This window comes from Ovis canadensis, chromosome 2, assembly GCF_042477335.2.
Source record: "Ovis canadensis isolate MfBH-ARS-UI-01 breed Bighorn chromosome 2, ARS-UI_OviCan_v2, whole genome shotgun sequence".
In the NCBI taxonomy this organism is placed as follows: Eukaryota; Metazoa; Chordata; class Mammalia; order Artiodactyla; family Bovidae; genus Ovis; species Ovis canadensis.
In genome coordinates this window covers 93,406,307-93,425,640 of record NC_091246.1, presented here as the reverse complement: position 1 = coordinate 93,425,640, position 19,334 = coordinate 93,406,307, and the positions used below count along the sequence as shown (strand labels likewise).

The 19,334-nt window shown below is 39.5% G+C and overlaps 1 pseudogene; it reads right to left on the bottom strand.

Moving 5' to 3' along the window:
• Positions 1-5,598: 5,598 nt before the first annotated feature.
• Positions 5,599-6,375, bottom strand: LOC138432393 (V-type proton ATPase subunit E 1 pseudogene; annotated as a pseudogene).
• Positions 6,376-19,334: the final 12,959 nt, after the last annotated feature.

Sequence of the window (19,334 nt, the reverse complement as noted above, 5' to 3'; positions counted from 1 at the left end):
GGTCTTAAAGCATAGAGCTTGGTGTTTGAGCTCAGAAGCCAGTCAACGCCCCATGGCAAAGACTGTGTTTAGGAGACTGACAGAACAAGTACAAACAGTACCCTCCCTAAGTGACATCACTTTTATCCTCTCCCTTTTTTCCCATATATCCAGATATAATACAGAGAGTCATAGAATCCTAGAATTGAAAAGTATGTTAATTTTTCTAGATCATCTATTCTAATGCCTTTTATCTACAGATGTGTGAATGAGTGCCATAAGCTTTAATTAACATCCAAACATTACTTAGCAGGTAATGACAATGACAAGATATTAGAAAAATATTCCTTATGTATATTTAAACATATATATGCTAAGGGAACACACAAAGATTGTGCTGGTTCAAGAACAAGCGGAGGAAGCCCCCTTCACTTCCTTAAAAACTATTTTCTGCATTTTTTCCCAATAATAAACTTTCTACTTTACTGTTCATAAGATTTCTCATTTATCACTAAATCCCCCTTTAAACTCTTAGACTAGGAAAACATTGAAAACCTGCAAATTTTTTTTTATCTCTTGATGTCCCTTCCATAAATTAACTAAGATAATTCATTTTCTCCCACATTCTTCATAATCCAGAAAATGAGAATTAAATGTAATTTTTAAAGTTCAGTAAAAAACTCTTTGACTTTCTCATTTATGATTGCCTGTTTTTGATTCTCTGAAAAATACAAGGCAAACTTCTAAAACAGACAAGTTAATGCTATAGTCTAGCTATATTTAAAATAATTCAATCATATTCATTAATACAAAGACAGTGGGAAGCCCCCACATGTAGTCTCAAACAACATGAGGTCATGAGCATATAAGGGAATCATGTACTACTGGTCATTAATCTTAATTTCAGAAATTACATTTGAAGATTTAATTCTCTCTTCCTATGTCTAGACAGGCAACAAGGAATAATCTTTTCAGCCTTAATTGCATTTACTCCTATGACTTCATAAAAAGGACAATTCTAGTTGCTATTTGCAAAAGAAAAAAAAAGATTATATATAATCCTCATTATTACATTACAGTTGTTTGTAACCTCAATAGCTGGGCCTTTTATGGGACACATAAAAGAAATACAAAACAAATACAAGTGATATCCTCAATAAATCTATTCCACATAAAAATCATAGTATTCATCAAGAAACTGTTGATCATTTGCTCTGATTACGAAGGAATGCAATGCAGTTTGCCCTCGAGCACCTTTAGTTAGTCAGTTCAGCCACTCAGTCGTGTCCCACTCTTTGCGACCCAGTGAATTGCAGCACGCCAGGCCTCCCTGTCCATCACCAACTCCCAGAGTTCACTCAGACTCACGGCCATCGAGTCAGTGATGCCATCCAGCCATCTCATCCTCTGTTGTCCTCTTCTTCTCCCGCCCCCAATCCCTTCCAGCATCAGAGTCTTTTCCAATGAGTCAACTCTTCACATGAGGTGGCCAAAGTAATGGCATTTCAGCTTTAGCATCATTCCTTCCAAAGAAATCCCAGGGCTGATCTCCTTCAGAATGGACTGGTTGGATCTCCTTGCAGTCCAAGGGACTCGCCAGAGTCTTCTCCAACACCACTAAAAGCATCAATTCTTCGGTGCTCAGCCTTCTTCACAGTCCAACTCTCACATCCATACATGACCACAGGAAAACCATAGCCTTGACTAGATGGACCTTAGTCGGCAGAGTAATGTCTCTGCTTTTCAATATGCTATCTAGGTTGGTCATAACTTTCCTTCCAAGGAGTAAGTGTCTTTTAATTTCATAGCTGCAAACACCATCTGCAGTGATTTTGGAGCCCCCCAAAATAAAGTCTGACACTGTTTCCCCATCTATTTCCCATGAAGTGATGGGACCAGATGCCATGATCTTCATTTTCTGAATGTTGAGCTTTAAGCCAACTTTTTCACTCTCCTCTTTCACTTTCATCAAGAGGCTGTTTAGTTCCTCTTCACTTTCTGCCATAAGGGTGGTATCAGCTGCATATCTGAGCTTATTGATATTTCTCCCGGCAATCTTGATTCCAGCTTGTGCTTCTTCCAGCCAGCGTTTCTCATGATGTACTCTGCATAGAAGTTAAATAAGCAGGGTGACAATATACAGCCTTGACGTACTCCTTTTCCTATTTGGAACCAGTCTGTTGTTTCATGCCCAGTTCTAACTGTTGCTTCCTGACCTGCATACAGATTTCTCAAGAGGCAGGTCAGGTGGTCTGGTATTCCCATCTCTTTCAGAATTTCCAGTTTATTGTGATCCACACAGTCAAAGGCTTTGGCACAGTCAATAAAGCAGAAATAGATGTTTTTCTGGAACTCTCTTGCTTTTTTGATGATCCAGCGGATGTTGGCAATTTGATCTCTGGTTCCTCTGCCTTTTCTAAAACCAGCTTGAACATCTGGAAGTTCACAGTTCACATATTGCTGAAGCCTGGCTTGGAGGATTTTGAGCATTACTTTACTAGCATGTGAGATGAGTGCAATTGTGCCGTAGTTTGAGCATTCTTTGGCATTGCCTTTCTTTGGGATTCGAATGAAAACTGACCTTTTCCAGTCCTGTGGCCTACTGCTGAGTTTTCCAAATTTGCTGGCATATTGAGTGCAGCACTTTCACAGCATCATCTTTCAGGACTTGAAATAGCTCAACTGGAATTCCATCACCCCCACTAGCTTTGTTTGTAGTGATGCTTTCTAAGGCCCACTTGACTTCACATTCCAGGATGTCTGGCTTTAGGTGAGTGATCATACTATCATGATTATCTTGGTCATGAAGATCTTTTCTGTAGAGTTCTTCTGTGTATTCTTGCCACCTCTTCTTAATATCTTCTGCTTCTGTTAGGTCCATACCATTTCTGTCCTTTATCGAGCCCATCTTTACATGAAATGTTCCGTTGGTATCTTTAATTTTCTTGAAGAGATCTCTAGTGTTTCCCATTCTGTTGTTTTCCTCTATTTCTTTGCATTAACTGCTGAGGAAGGCTTTCTTATCTCTTCTTGCTATTCTTTGGAACCCTGCATTAAAATGGGTATATCTTTCCTTTCTCCTTTGCTTTTCACTTCTCTTCTTTCCACAGCTATTTGCAAGGCCTCCCCAGACAGCCATTTTGCTCTTTTGCATTTCTTTTCCATGGGGATGGTCTTGATCCCTGTCTCCTATACAATGTCATGAACCTCTGTCCATACTTCACTCTATCTATCAGATTGAGGCCCTTAAATCTATTTCTCACTTCCACTTTATAATCATAAGGGATTTGATTTAGGTCATACCTGAATGGTCTAGTGGTTTTCCTTCTTTCTTCAATTTAAGTCTGAATTTGGTAATAAGGAGTTCATGATCTGAGCCACAGTCATCTCCCAGTCTTGTTTTTGCTGACTGTATAGAGCTTCTCCATCTTTGGCTGCAAAGAATATAATCAATCTGATTTCAGTTTTGACCATCTGGTGATGTCCATGTGTAGAGTCTTCTCTTGTGTTGTTGGAAGAGGGTGTTTGCTCTGAGCAGTGCGTTCTCTTGGCAAAACTCTATTAGCCTTTGCCCTGCTTCATTCTGCATTCCAAAGTCAAATTTGCCTGTTACTCCAGGTGTTTCTTGACTTCCTAATTTGCATTCCAGTCCAATATAATGAAAAGGACATCTTTTTTGGGTGTTACTTCTAAAAAGTCTGTAGGTCTTCATAGAACCGTTCAACTTCAGCTTTCTCAGTGTTACTGGTTGGGGCATAGACTTGGATTACTGTGATATTGAATGGTTTGCCTTGGAGACAAACAGAGATCATTCTCTCATTTTTGAGATCATATCCAAGTACAGCATTTTGGACTCTTTTGTTCACCATGATGGCTACTCCATTTCTTCTAAGGGATTCCCGCCCACAGTAGTGGATATAATGGTCATCTGAGTTAAATTCACCCATTCCAGTCCATTTTAGTTCACTAATTCCTAGAATGTTGATGTTCACTTTTTCCATCTCCTGTTTGACCACTTCCAATTTGCCTTGATTCATGGACCTGACATTCCAGGTTCCTATGCAATATTGCTTTTTACAGCATCAGACCTTGCTTCCATCACCAGTCACATCCACACATGGGTATTTTTGCTTTGGCTCCATCCCTTCATTCTTTCTGGAGTTATTTCTCCACTCATCTCCAGTAGCATATTGGGCACCTACCGACCTGAGGAGTTCCTCTTTCAGTATCTTATCATTTTGCCTTTTCATACTGTTTATGGGGTTCTCAAGGCAAGAATACTGAAGTGGTTTGCCATTTCCTTCTCCAGTGGACCACATTCTGTCAGACCTCTCCACCATGACCCGCCCGTCTTGGGTGGCTCTGCGGGCATGGCATGGCTTTGTTTCATTAAATTAGACAAGGCTGTGGTCCTAGTGTGATTCTATTTAAAGATGGAAGAGGTAGTACTTTGCTAGGGCTTCCATAACATAATATCACGAACTATATGGCTTAAACAATAGAAATTTATTTCCTCACAGCTCTGGAGGCTAGAAGTTTAAGAACAAGATATCCGCAGATTAGGTTTTTCTTGAGGCCTCACAGTCCTCTCCTCAGCTTGCAGGGGGCAAGCCAACCTCTCTGCATCTTCACAGAGTCTTTCTTCGGTGCACATGCATCCCTGGTGTCTCTCTATATACCCAAACATCCCCTTCTTATAGGGATACCAGTCAGACTGTACTAAGACCCACCCTAAAGACATCATTTAACTTTACTTCTTCAAAGACCCCATCTCAAAATATACTGACATTCTGTGGTACTAGCTGTTAAGACATCAACATATGAACAATACAAGGTATTGTATTAATATATAAGTGCAAAAAGCGTATTAGAGCAACATTAGAGTAACTCAAAAGAAGATATTGGCGGGTACACTTTTAAGGCTCTATAACAGGGAACGGAGCAATTGGAAAGAAGGGAAATGGCACTTCTTGGTTACCCATTATGTGACAGCTACTTACTTTTTTCCAGGTATGCATTTTGTTTTAATAAATAAAGCGTATTCATGGCATAGATCTTAAATCACACGACAAACAAACATTTATAGGCCAAAACAGGTAACAGTGAAGCAGCTATTGCTAGAAGGAATGTGGCCTCACGTGCAACTGAAGCCCAAAGAGCAAAGACCTGACTCCAGAACCCAGCATATACTGGCCCTTCTAGGCTAGACACTGGACCAGAGAACAGGAGACTCAGAGACATTCATGCACCCACCATCTGACCCCTTGCCTTCTTACTGCAGAGCCAGCAGGAAGCTGAAATCTCAGATATGCTAGAGGAAGGTTTCCTAACCATATTAAGTGAAACTCTCCCATTGCTACCAATCAGCCAGGGGTGTTCCCTACAGAAGGGTTGTTGTTGTTCAGTCACTCAGTTGTGTCTCCTCTTTTGCAACCCATGAACTGTAGCCTGCCAGGGTCCTCTATCCATGGAATTCTCCAGGAAAAAATATTGGAGTGGGTTAACATTTCCTTCTATCCACTGATAAATATAGATATGAGAACAGCAAAGAGGAAATTACAGAGGTCATCTTGTTTCTTCAAATGTCAGAAGCATCCATGTCACAGCAGTAGATGGACACTACCTCCTGTAGGCGTAGTCCAAACACTTCCTGTTGGCATTTGCACCAAACAAGGTTCCCTATACTTCTGGCACCATCTGCTAGACAATGAGGTCCAGCCAGCTTTTGAGGATATTGGAAACATTGATTTTGCAATCCCCACTATAGATTGCAACCCTGCCAGCTATTTCCTCAGGCAGGTAGGCCTTCGGATCATTTTAGACATTAACATCTCTTTTGGTGGTGATTTTGTACACAGACATTGCTTTTGCACTGCTGCCTTCACCAGTGGGAAATCTTGGGGGTTTTTTTTGTTTTGTTTTGTTTTTTCAAAAATGACCATTCAGGGCTCCAACAACCGGTACAGGCCAAGGAGGATCAGGCCATTCAGCAGCAGTTGGCACCTGGCTCTATCTTTTACCATTCTGCTGAGTCTCTGTCTTTAGATTTGTGACAAGATCATCCGTCTTTCAGTCTGACGATTTTGAGCCTCACTTGACTCATCAGACTGGACATCTGAATTTTCTTATTCTGCTCAATCTGCTTTTCTTTCTTCTCATAATATTCCATAATCTTCACTCTTTACGCTTACACAAGCTGATATTTCTCAATGTTGAACTCTTCTTTTGCTTTCCTGTCTATTCTGCCTCCTCCTTGACTTTGTCAATAAAAGTCATCATGTACTTAATCAGCTTCTGCATGTTTGCATCACTGACAGAACAGATGCTGACGAGCAACCAGGAGAGGAAAGCTGCCACTTCAGGCCTCCTCTGTTTTGTTGTGCTATATGCTAGCATGTGTAAAGCCCATGGAAATTACAATCCAACCAGTTATCCCCATTTTATAAATGAGGAAATTGAGGCTCCAAGAAATGAAAAGACTTCTCTACTAATGCAGTTAGAAGATGGTGGGCCCATGTTAAGAATTTAGGTGTATCATCAATGCTTATCTGCTTGCCACCAGTATGAGTTCATCCCTGGTGTTAGTCCTGGTTCTGCTACTCACTAATTTTTCTTGGACATTTCACCTCAAATGGAATCCACCTTCCTAATCAATAAAATAACTGGTGTCGTCCCCTACTGTTTTCATAATTTATTATACTGCAAAAGTATGATAGCCCATTATATGCACATTGGAAATTAGAAACAAAATGGAAAAAGCTAAATGCAATATTGCTGTTGTTGTTGTTGTTCAGTCACTAGGTTGTGTCCCACTCTTTTGGACACCATGGAATATACATACCAGGCTCTTCTGTCCTTCACAGTCTCCCAGAGTTTGCTCAAATTTATGTTCACTGTGTTGGTGATAATAGCTAAACATCTCATCCTCTGCCACCCTCTTCTCCTTTTGCCTTCAATTTTGTCCAGCATCAGAGTCTTTCCCAATGAGTTGTCTCTTCACAACAGGTACCCAAAGTATTAGAGCTTCAGCTTCAGCATCAGTCCTTCCAGTGAATGTTCAGTGCTGATTTCTTTCAGGACTGACTGGTTTGATCTCTTTGCTGTCCAAGGGACTCTCAAGAGTCTTCTACAGGACCACAGTTTGAAAGCAGAAATTCTTCAATGCTCAGTTTTTATGGTTCAACTCTCATATCCATACATGACTAATGGAAAAATCATACTTTTGACTATGCAAACCTTTGTCAGCAAAATGATGTCTTTGCTTTTTAATACACTGTCTATGTTTGTCATAACTTTCCTTCCAAGGAGCAGGTGTCTTTTAATTTCATGGCTGCACTCACTGTCCACAGTGATTTTGGAGCCTAAAAAACAAAATCTGTCACTGTGTCCACATTTTCCCTTTCTATTTAAGATTAAGTGACAAGACCAGATGCCATGATCTTAGTTTTTAGAATGATGAGTTTTAAGCCAGCTTTTTCACTCTTCTCTTTCACTCTCATCAAGAGGTTGTTTAGTTCTTCTTTACTTTCTGCCATTAGAGTGGTATCATCTGAATATCTGAGGTTGTTGATATTTCTCCTAGCAATCTTCATTCCAGCTTATAATTCATCCAGCCCAGCATTTCACATGATGTACTCTGCATAGAAGTTAAATAAACAAGGGTAACAATATACAGCCTTGTTGTACTCCTTTTCCAATTTTGAACCATGTCCAGTTCTAATTGTTGCTTCTTGACCTGCATACATGTTTCTCAGGAGGCAGGTAAGGTAGGCTGGTACTTCCATTTCTTTAAGAGTTTTCCATAGTCTGTTGTGATCCACACAAAGGCTTTGGTGTAATCAATGAAGCAGAAGTAGATGTTTTTCTGGAATTCCCTTGCTTTCTCTATAATCCAGTGAATCTTGGCCATTTGATCTCTGGTTTCTCTGCCTTTTCTAAGCACAGCTTGTATGTCAGGAAGTTCTCATTTCAGCTACTGCTGAAGCCTAGCTTGAAGGATTTTGAGCATACCTTAATAGCATGTGAAATGAGCACAATCGTACAGTAGTTTGAACATTCTTCATCATTGCCTTGTTTGGAGATTGGAATAAAAAATGACCTTTTCCAGTCCTGTGGCCACTGCTGAATTTTCCAAATTTGCTGACATAGTGAGTCCAGCATTTTAACAGCATCATCTTTTAGGATTTTAAATAGCTCAGCTGGAATTCTATCATCTCCACTAGCTTTACTCATAGTACTGCTTCCTAAGGCCCACTTGACTTCACACTCCAGGACGTCTGGCTCTAGGTGAGTGACCACACCATTATGGTTATCTGGGTCATTAAGACCTTTTTGATATACTTCTGTATATTCTTGCTGCCTCGTCTTAATCTATCCCACTTCTATTAGGTCTTTACTGTTTCTGTCCTTTATTATACCCATCGTTGCATGAAATGTTCCCTTGATACTTTCAATTTTCTTGAAGAGATAGATCTCTAGTCTTTCCCATTCTATTGTTTTTCTCTATATCTTTGCATTGTTCCTGTAAGAAGGCCTTCTAATCTCCCCTTGCTATTCTCTGTAATTTTGCATTCAGTTGTGTGTGCCTTTCCCTTTCTCCCTTACCTTTTATTTCCCTTCTTTCCTCAGCTATGTATAAAGCCTCCTCAGATAACCACTTTGCCTTCTTGCATTTCTTTTTCTTTGGGATGATTTTGGTCATTGCCTCTTATACATTGTTATGCATCTCCATCTCTGGTTCTTCAGGCAATCTGTCTAATCAGATCTCATCCCTTGAATTTATTTGCTACTTCCACTTTATAATCATAAGGGATTTGATTTAGATCATATATTAATGGCCTAGTGGTTTTCCCTAGATTCTTCAATTTAAGCCTCAATTTGGCAATAAAGAGCTCATGATCTGAGCCACCATCAGCTCCAGGTCTTTTTGTTGCTCACTATATGGAGCTTTTCCATTTTTGGTTGCAAAGAACATAAACAGTCTGATTTCAGTATTGACCATCTGGTGGTGTCCACATGTAGAATCATCTCTTGGGTTGTTGGAAAAGGGCATTTGTTATGACCAGCATGTTCTCTTGACACAATTCTGCTAGCCTTTGTCCTGCTTCATTTTGTACTCCAAGGCCAAACTTGCCTGTTATTCCTGGCATCTCTTGACTTCCTCCTTTTGCATTTCAATCCCCTGTGATGAAAAGGACATCTTTTTCAGTGTTAGTTCTAGAAGGTGTTGTAGGTCTCATAGAATCAATCAACTTCATCTTCTTTGCATCAGTAGTTGGGGCATAACCTTGAATTAGTATGATGTTGAATGGTTTGCCTTGGAAATGAACCAAAATAATTCTGTTATTGAGGTTGCATCTAAGCACTGTATTTGGACTCTTTGTTTACTGTGAGTGCTATTCCATTTTTTTCTAAGAGCTTCTCGCCCACAGTAGTAGATACAATGGTCATCTGGACTAAATTTGCCCAAGCCCATCCATTTTAGTTCACTGATTAATAAGAAATCAATGTTCAATCTTTCCATTTCCCGCTTGACCACATCTGATTTACCTTGATTCATAGACCTAACATTCCAGGTTCCTAGGCAATATTGTTTTTTATAGAATCAGACTTTACTTTCACCACCAGACACATCCACAACTGAACGTCATTTCCACTTTGGTCCAGTTGCTTTGTTTTTTCTGGAGCCATTAGTAACTGCCCTTCACTCTTCCCCAGTAGCATACTAGACACCTTTAGACTTGGGGAGCTCATCTTCTGCTGTCATATCTTTTTGCCTTTTCATACTGTTTATTGGGTTCTCCAGACAAGAATACTATAGTGAGTTGCAATTTCCTCTCTCACTGGACCACATTTTGTCAGAACACTCTTCTATGATCCATTCTTCTTTTGTAGCCCGGCAAGGCATGGCTCATAGCTTCATTGTGTTATACGAGCCCCTTCACCATGACAAGTCTGTGATCTATGAAGTAGAAACACAATATGCCACTGTAATAAAAGCACTGTAAATATTTTGGTAAGATTCCTTTCTGGTACATAGGAAGATAAAGTTTCTTTCTTGTGTCACTTCATTTTAAAGAAAAATAAGTGGTCGTAACTTTATGGGACCCAGACCAGATTAGAAAAATAAAAGAAGAGAGACAAAGAGAATAATGACATTCTAAGAGTTCTCTTCATCTTAGTTATTTAGGTTTCTTTGCCTGGGACTTCCCTGGTGGCTCAGAAGGTAAAGAATTCACTTTCAATGCAGGAAATCTGGGTTTGATCCCTGGGTCAGGATGATCCCCTGGAGAAGGGAATGGCAACCACTCCACTCCAGTATTATATCCTGGAGAATTCCATAGACAGAGGATCCTAGCAGGCTACAATCCATGGGGTCACAGAGTCAGACATGATTGAGCACTAACATTTTGTCCTGTGGTTGCCTATCTGTGAGGCAGGACTGACCTATGTCATTAACACACACACACACAAACACACACACACACACACACCAGCTTTATGAAAAAAACAAACTGATTTGATTCTAAGGGCCAAGAAGAAAGAACAAGCTGGAATCAAGACTGCCAGGAGAAATATTAATAACCTCTGATATGCAGATAATACCACCCTTATGGCAGAAAGTGAAGAGGAACTAAACAGCCTCTTGATGAAAGTAAAACAGGAGAGTGAAAAAGTTGGCTTAAAACTCAACATTCAAAAAACTAAGATCATGGCATCCGCTCCCATCACTTCATGGCAAATAGATGGGGAAACAGTGGAAACAGTGACAGACTTTATTTTCTTGGGCTCCAAAATCACTGCAGATGGTGACTGTAGCCATGAAATTAAAAGACATTTATTCCTTGGAAAGAAAGTTATGACCAACTTAGCATATTAAAAAGCAGAGATATTACTTTGCCAACAAACATCTGTCTAGTCAAAACTATGGTTTTTCCAGTAGTCATGTATGGATATGAGAGTTGGACTATAAAGAAAGCTGAGCACCAAAAAATTGATGCTTTTGAACCATGGTGTTAGAGATGACTCTTGAGAGTCCCTTGGACAGTAAGTTCTGAATATTCATTGGAAGGACTGATGCTGAAGTTGAAACTTCAGTCTTTGCCACCTGACGTGAGAACTGACTCACTGGAAAAGACCCTGATGCTAAGAAAGACTGAAGCCCAGAAGAGAAGGGGACAACAGAGGATGAGATGATTGGATGGCATCACCAACTCAATGGACATGAGTTTGAGCAATCTCCAGGAGTTGGTGATGGACAGGGAAGCCTGGCAAGCTGCAGTTGATGGGGTTGCAGAGAGTCAGACATAACCAAGTGACTGAACTGAACTGAAGAGGAAAGAACCTAACCTGAGGGAATAGCCACAGGGTAGACAAAGAGACATTAAGGGAGGGGGAGAAGAGAGCAGCCTGGACAGAATATACTCCTTGATCTACATCCAAATAGACTCATAATGAACCTAAAAGTGACTTGAGGCAAAAAAGCAAAGGAGTGTATTGCACCATTCTCGGGCCCCTGTGTGTGCATTTGATAGTCTTAGACTTTGTTGCAACAGACTGAATGCCCTTCCAAAAATTAAGGGCATGGCAAAGTGGTTATATAATTTATTTTGGAGACTAGGAATAAATATATACATATATATCAAACATATAAGTATATGTACAAGTTTGTGATTTGCCTCTGCTTTTGTCATTTAGCAACACAAGCATATTTAATATAATTATATAGCCTTCACAGCCCTGACTTTAATGCCTGAATAATGTCCAGTTGAATAAGTATACCAACCAATTTACTTAGTCATTATTCTATTTTGAGACCTCTGAATATTTCCACCTTGTATGCTAGTGTAGCAGTGTGCTCAGTGAGGCAGTCTATAATTTTTAAGAGAGAAAAATTTTCTGTATAACTTCACAGCAGTTCCTTGGTAAAGATATCAGTTATGCTACAGAGAACCTTAGTTTGGAGAGGGTAAAATGAATGAAACTTCGGTATACAATATAAAACAGCAAGCATCCCACACAAGACTATGGAAGAGTTTTTAAATCTTATGAGTTCCTAGGAGTTAAAATACCAGTAATTGGTGGAATTAGGCAGTACCTCTCTCCCACAAAGCCATGTGCATGCGTGCTAAGCCTCTTCAGTAGCATCTGACTCTTTGTAACCCTATGGACTATGCTCCACCTGGCTTCTCTGTCCATGGGGATTCTCCAGGCAAGAATAATGGAATGGGTTGCCATGCCCTCCTCCAGGGAATCTTCACGACTCAGGGATCAAACCCACATCTATCTCCTGCATTAGCAGGCAAGTTCTTTACCATTAGCGCCACCTATGAAGCCCTAAAACTTTATGTAGGACCAATAAGCCTTTTAAAAGAAGAATCTATTCCCTAGGATATTTAATGTCACTGGAATATACCTAAAGGCAAGATCATGGGAAAGTATAGGTGTCCAAAGAAAAAATCCCCTAGGAAAATAATGTTATACTCTGTACTGGCCAACAAGGCCAACCTCAGGCTCTGGAATATTGTAAGGAAGGGCTGGCTCTGCAGCATTTGGCTGATACTGGTACAACCACTATAATGTGCCTTGAGAAATACAGTTGGGTATATGCACTGAATGAGCTGATCACTAAGAATTGTTTGATATGGTTACCTAAAGCATTAAGAGAAATCCCAAACCAAAGAATAGCTAAACAGATTAAGTAGCTTCAAATTATCAGTTGACTTCTTCCTCTAGAAGGTGTGATAGCAAACCCTGTTCTATCTGGGTTTTGAAAAGAAGCATTTCTTTACCTCCACATTTAGGCACAAATCTTAGACAGGATTTAGTATGCTGCATTCGGTCACTTCCAGTGTATGTTGGCCCAAAGGAAAAGATGACAATGGTTCAGAGAAGATGAAACTATCACATTAAGCCAAAGGACCTCATTATAACACCATTATTTATTAAGTTGATTATAATATACCATTCAGTAACTTCATACAATATTAGCTTTTTCAAATTGAGCTCACCTATCACAGGAAAACTGGGCAAAATATCCACTTACTTTTCTCCTTTCTAATGGCCATAAAGCTAATAATAGTCTCTTTATAAGCTTTATTCTGTTTCTGAGTCTCCTATTTTAGAAAACCAAAAGCCTTCCTAGAATTCTCTCCTTCAAGCAAAATTTATCCAGCTTGTATACATTAATAATGCCTAAGGTCAACCACCAAGTTTTCTTTATTTCAATTACCCTCAGTGCACCTGGCACACAGCAAGTGCTCAATGACTGTTTATTGAAGTGATTTATATAGTTTAAAAAAATATGTACTGGTGATTGAATTTTCCCTTTATATGCAGATTTTTTATCACATCCAGGAAGATATCTGACCTAAGGTAGTTGATTCTTGAAAGTCACCTGAACTGACTCAGATCTTAATATATTGTTTCATGTTTAAAATATGTTTTTTGAGCACCCCTTAAGTAACCTATGAATGTTAGCAATGAAAAAGTTCTAGAGTTATTTGTGACATATCTTTTTCTCTAAATTAATAAACCATTTAAGACAACCCATCTATCCATTTAATTTTCCTCCCTCCTGAAAGAGTTGACCAATAATATAATCCTTACTATTCATATTAGTTGAGGAACAAAGTATCATTTAGAATTTGCTGAGATAAACATATTTTGATTTGTCTTCCTCTCCAAACTGTGAGTTTACTGAGTTTACTGAGAATTTGCTGAGATAAACATAACTTGAGTATAAGATCAAAACAACAAAGGACTCCTGATGCACAAGTTTTTGCTTTTCAATAATGAGCCCAAATCCTCCCCACATCACTCTCATAGAGTACTATAAACATTAGAGATTTCATTTCAAGTATAATGTTTAGGAGGATTGCCACCAGGTTCTGGAGAATGGTACATCCATTATCCTCTTAAAATGTTTTCACTGCTATGATCAGAATGAATTAAGAAGTAAACCCACTGAAAAAATTACAGTTATTCATCTCTTCTGTACCAGTGTTGGGAATGAATATCACTTTTCCTGGAAATGTTATTATATGTTCATTTATCTGTATTCCATTAAGTGACAAGTATTCTGGAAAGCCAGCTTTACCCATCTCTTGGCGACTCCTATCACTCTGCTTGTAAAAATTACTAATTCAGTGGTTCAAGTATATTATTAAGCATAAAAGTAGAGCTATAAGTAGTAGAGAAAAACACTTGTTTATAAACATATAAGTGGTTCCATGACCTGCACTTTATTTCATAATAACAGATTTTATTTTAAAGTAGGGATGTTCTCTGTGTAAAAATTTTTAAAAAGTCAGCACTGGAATTTATTTTAGGGTATCTTCCAATCTTTCCCATCCCAGTACACACAGATATACAAAAATTAGATTTACCTACACTTTTACTATTTTAGAATGTTAACTCAGGAAGTCACATCCCCAAATGGGAGAGCCTAGGTGACTGTCTCCTTTCAGAATGCATCTAATTTCAATGTGAGTGTAAATTAATTACCTTCCCCTTCCAACTGACACAGGCCAATTTGTACTGAGAGGTAAGGGTGGCAAAGCAGAAAGGGTGATCAATAGCCTGTTATACAGGGCCACAGGAAATCTGATCCCCAGAGGGCTCAGAAAGCCAAAGAGGGCAAGAAGTTAATGAGGGCAAGATAGCAAATCTACACTATAATTTAATTTGCAAGTTGAAAAACTGTGACTATTTTGCCAAGAAGTCTTTTATCCCATTTTCTCCAATAGCAGAAATCTGTGATTACCAGTCTTTTATCCACTGTGAAGTGAACACCCATACAGAACAGAGAACTAAAATCCAAGGGGGATTTTAATTTATATTGACAAATTACTTGAATTTAATTAAAAAAATTGTTCTAAAAATGTACTGATTGCATGATAAGAATCAAAGTATCATTGTATTTAAATTTTTTAATTATTTAAAAATGATGATATCCAAGAGACATCTAGAATTTAGATCAACCCAGACTCAACCAAGTGAAAGTGAAAGTCACTCAGTCATAACTGACTCTTTGCAACCCCATGTACTATACAGTCCATGGAATTCTCTAGGCCAGAATCGTGGAGTGGGTAGCCTTTCCCTTCTCCAGGGGAGATTTCCAACCCAGAGATCAAACCCAAATCTCCTGCATTGCAGGCAGATTCTTTACCAGCTGTGCCACAAGGGAAGCCCAAACTCAACCAAAATTCATTCAAATGTTTTGGGTATTCCATGTTTACAGTCACTATTACTATCAGCGATGCAGAAATACAAGATGAAAGAGATTGTCCAAGCTCTCAGTAAATTGACAATTTGGAGAGGAAGGCAAGTCAAAAAGGTTATAAATAACGTGCTATGTGTATCTCTAAATTTGTAATACTTATAACTGTATCACCTATTTCATAGTAAGAATTACATGAAGTAATCTATATAAATTATTTAGCAAAATGAAGTTCGTGACATTGTACAGGAGACAGGGATCAAGACCATCCCCATGGAAAAGAAATGCAAAAAAGCAAAATGGCTGTCTGGGGGAGGCCTTACAAATAGCTGTGAAAAGAACAGAGGCGAAAAGCAAAGGAGAAAGCCTTCTTCAACGATCAATGAAAAGAAATAGAGGAAAACAACAGAATGGGAAACACTAGAGATCTCTTTAAGAAAATTAGAGATACCAAGGGAATATTTCATACAAAGATGGGCTCGATAAAGGACAGAAATAGTATGGGCCTAACAGAAGCAGAAGATATTAAGAAGAGGTGGCAAGAATACACAGAAGAACTGTACAAAAAAGATCTTCACGACCCAGATAGTCATGATGATGTGATCACTAATCTAGAGCCAGACATCTTGGAATGTGAAGTCAAGTGGGCCTTAGAAAGCATCACTACAAAGCTAGTGGAGGTGATGGAATTCCAGTTGAGCTGTTTCAAATCCTGAAAGATGATGCTGTGAAAGTGCTGCACTCAATATGCCAGCAAATTTGGAAAACTCAGCAGTGGCCACAGGACTGGAAAAGGTCAGTTTTCATTCCAATCCCAAAGAAAGGCAATGCAAAAGAATGCAAACTAGTACAGCCACTATGGAGAACAGTGTGGAGATTCCTTAAAAAATTGCAAATAGAACTACCTTATGACCCAGCAATCCCACTTCTGGGCATACACACCGAGGAAACCAGAATTGAAAGAGACACATGTACCCCAATGTTCATCGCAGCACTGTTTATAATAGCCAGGACATGGAAACAACCTAGATGTCCATCAGCAGATGAATGGATAAGAAAGCTGTGGTACATATACACAATGGAGTATTACTCAGCAGTTAAAAAGAATTCATTTGAATCAGTTCTGATGAGATGGATGAAACTGGAGCCGATTATACAGAGTGAAGTAAGCCAGAAAGAAAAACACCAATACAGTATACTAACACATATATATGGAATTTAGGAAGATAGCAATGACGACCCTGTATGCAAGACAGGGAAAGAGACACAGATGTGTATAACGGACTTTTGGACTCAGAGGGAGAGGGAGAGGGTGGGATGATTTGGGAGAATGACATTCTAACATGTATACTATCATGTGAATTGAATCGCCAGTCTATGTCTGACGCAGGATGCAGCATGCTTGGGGCTGGTGCATGGGGATGACCCAGAAAGATGTTATGGGGAGGGAGGTGGGAGGGGGGTTCATGTTTGGGAATGCATGTAAGAATTAAAGATTTTAAAATTTAAAAAATAAAAAACTAAAATTAAAAAAAAAAAAGAATGCTCAAACTACCGTACAATTGCACTCATTTCACATGCTAGTAAAGTAATGCTCAAAATTCTCCAAGCCAGGCTTCAGCAATACATGAACCGTGAACTCTCTGATGTTCAAGTTGGTTTTAGAAAAGGCAGAGGAACCAGAGATCAAATTGCCAACATCCGCTGGATCATCGAAAAAGCAAGAGAGTTCCAGAAAAACATCTATTTCGCTTTATTGACTGTGCCAAAGCCTTTGACTGTGTGGATCACAATAAACTGGAAAATTCTGAAAGAGATGGGAATACCAGACCACCTGACCTGCCTCTTGAGAAATCTGTATGCAGGTTAGGAAGCAACAGTTAGAACTGGACATGGAACAACAGACTGGTTCCAAATAGGAAAAGGAGTCTGTCAAGGCTGTATATTGTCACCCTGCTTATTTAACTTCTATGCAGAGTAAATCATGAGAAACGCTGGACTGGAAGAAACACAAGCTGGAATCAAGATTGCTGGGAGAAATATCAATAAGCTCAGATATGCAGATGACACCACCCTTACGGCAGAAAGTGAAGAGGAGCTAAAAAGTCTCTTGATGAGAATGAAAGAGGAGAGTGAAAAAGTTGGCTTAAAGCTCAACATTAAGAAAACGAAGATCATGGCATCTGGTCCCATCACTTCATGGCAAATAGATGGGGAAACAGTGGAAACAGTGTAAGACTTTATTTTGGGGGGGCTCCAAAATCACTGCAAATGCTGTTTGCAGCTATGAAATTAAAAGACACTTACTCCTTGGAAGAAAAGTTATGACCAACCTAGACAGTATATTCAAAAGCAGAGACATTACTTTGCCGACTAAGGTCCGTCTCGTAAAGGCTATGGTTTTTCCTGTGGTCATGTATGGATGTGAGAGTTGGACTGTGAAGAAGGCTGAGCGCCAAAGAATTGATGCGTTTGAACTGTGGTGTTGGAGAAGACTCTTGAGAGTCCCTTGGACAGCAAGGAGATCCAACCAGTCCATTCTGAAGGAGATCAGCCCTGGGATTTCTTTGGAAGGAATGATGCTAAAGCTGAAACTCCAGTACTTTGGCCACCTCATACGAAGAGTTGACTCACTGAAAAAGACTCTGACGCTGGGAGGGATTGGGGGCAGGAAGAGAAGGGGATGACCGAGCATGAGATGGCTGGATGGCATCACGGACTCGATGGACGTGAGTCTGAGTGAACTCCGGGGGATGGTGATGGACAGGGAGGCCTGGAGTGCTGCGATTCATGGGGTCACAAAGAGTCAGACACGACTGAGTGCCTGAACTGAACTGAACTGACGGCACACAGTAATTTAAATAAATATAAGCATCAGAAAATGATGTCTACTATGGTGATGATGATGACATCGTCATGCCACCATCCCAAGAATCTATGGGAACATTGAGGACACAGAATGGAGATTAGTTAAGGGTCTTTAAAAGAAAAGCTTTCCTGTTAGAGGTATAAATCTGAGCTAAACTGTTGACGGATACAAGATATAATCCAATAATAAAGAGTTAAGGAAGTGATGGAAATGTCCTAGACAGATGAAAGGCTTCGGTGCTTTACCCCCTACCCTGACCAGTTTAAGATCGTTTCTGAGTCTTGGAGCAGCCTTGTACCAGGCATCTAGCACCTGAATCCTCTCGATGTGAATAGCCTCAACAGATGTCTGGTTGAATCACATTCTCTCATCTTCTGTGGTAAGGGAAATCCTATTAACTTTTCAGGGCCCAACTCAGTCACCAGTATATTTCTTGATGTTTAAGTCAGGCACGCTAAATTGTTTGGATTGTGTCTGACTCTTTACAACCCTATGGACTATATATAGCCCTCAGGCTCCTCTGCCCATAGAACTTTTCAGGCGAGAATTCTAGAGAGGGTTGCCAGTTCCTTCCCCGAGCAATCCTCCCAACTCAGGGGTCACACCTGCACCTCCTGTGTCTCATTCATTGCAGGTGGATTCCTCACCACTGAGCCACCAGGGAAGCCAGTATAAGTCATAGCTACTCTAAATTTCAAATAATAACTCTAAACTAACTTGAGTATGGTACACTTGAATGCTTACAAACTTTCTACCCACCACCCATTCCACAAACACCCCAAACCAGCATCTCATCTGTGCTTCTACAGGACTATGAAATTAGAGCACTTTACTACATTGCTTCACAGTCACTTTTCAGACCAACTAATAAACTTATTCATTTGAGTCCTCAGTGTTTATTAAAAAGGATATTAAAGAGAAATTTGTCTGCACAAATGCAACTGAGAACAAAATGCAACTAAGAGGAGTCATCTCCGACTTTCACCCTCCTTTCACCTAGTAAGTGGTGTGGGAATGTAAGCCATTTCCATAATTCATAGGCATCCTGTGATGTGCAAGGTTATTTTTGAATTTGTTTCCTGTAAGAAAAGATTTCCTTCCTAAAATTAGATTGTGAATCTACTTCCAAAGCCACTAATCAAACATAAGTTAAAGCTACTTAAATAAGGGAGAGAAAATTTTACTGCTCTAAAATCATTAGAAATAGGTCACCAAAACCTTCAATAAAACTTCAGAAAAGGTTCCAATAAAAAATAGGTATTCTCA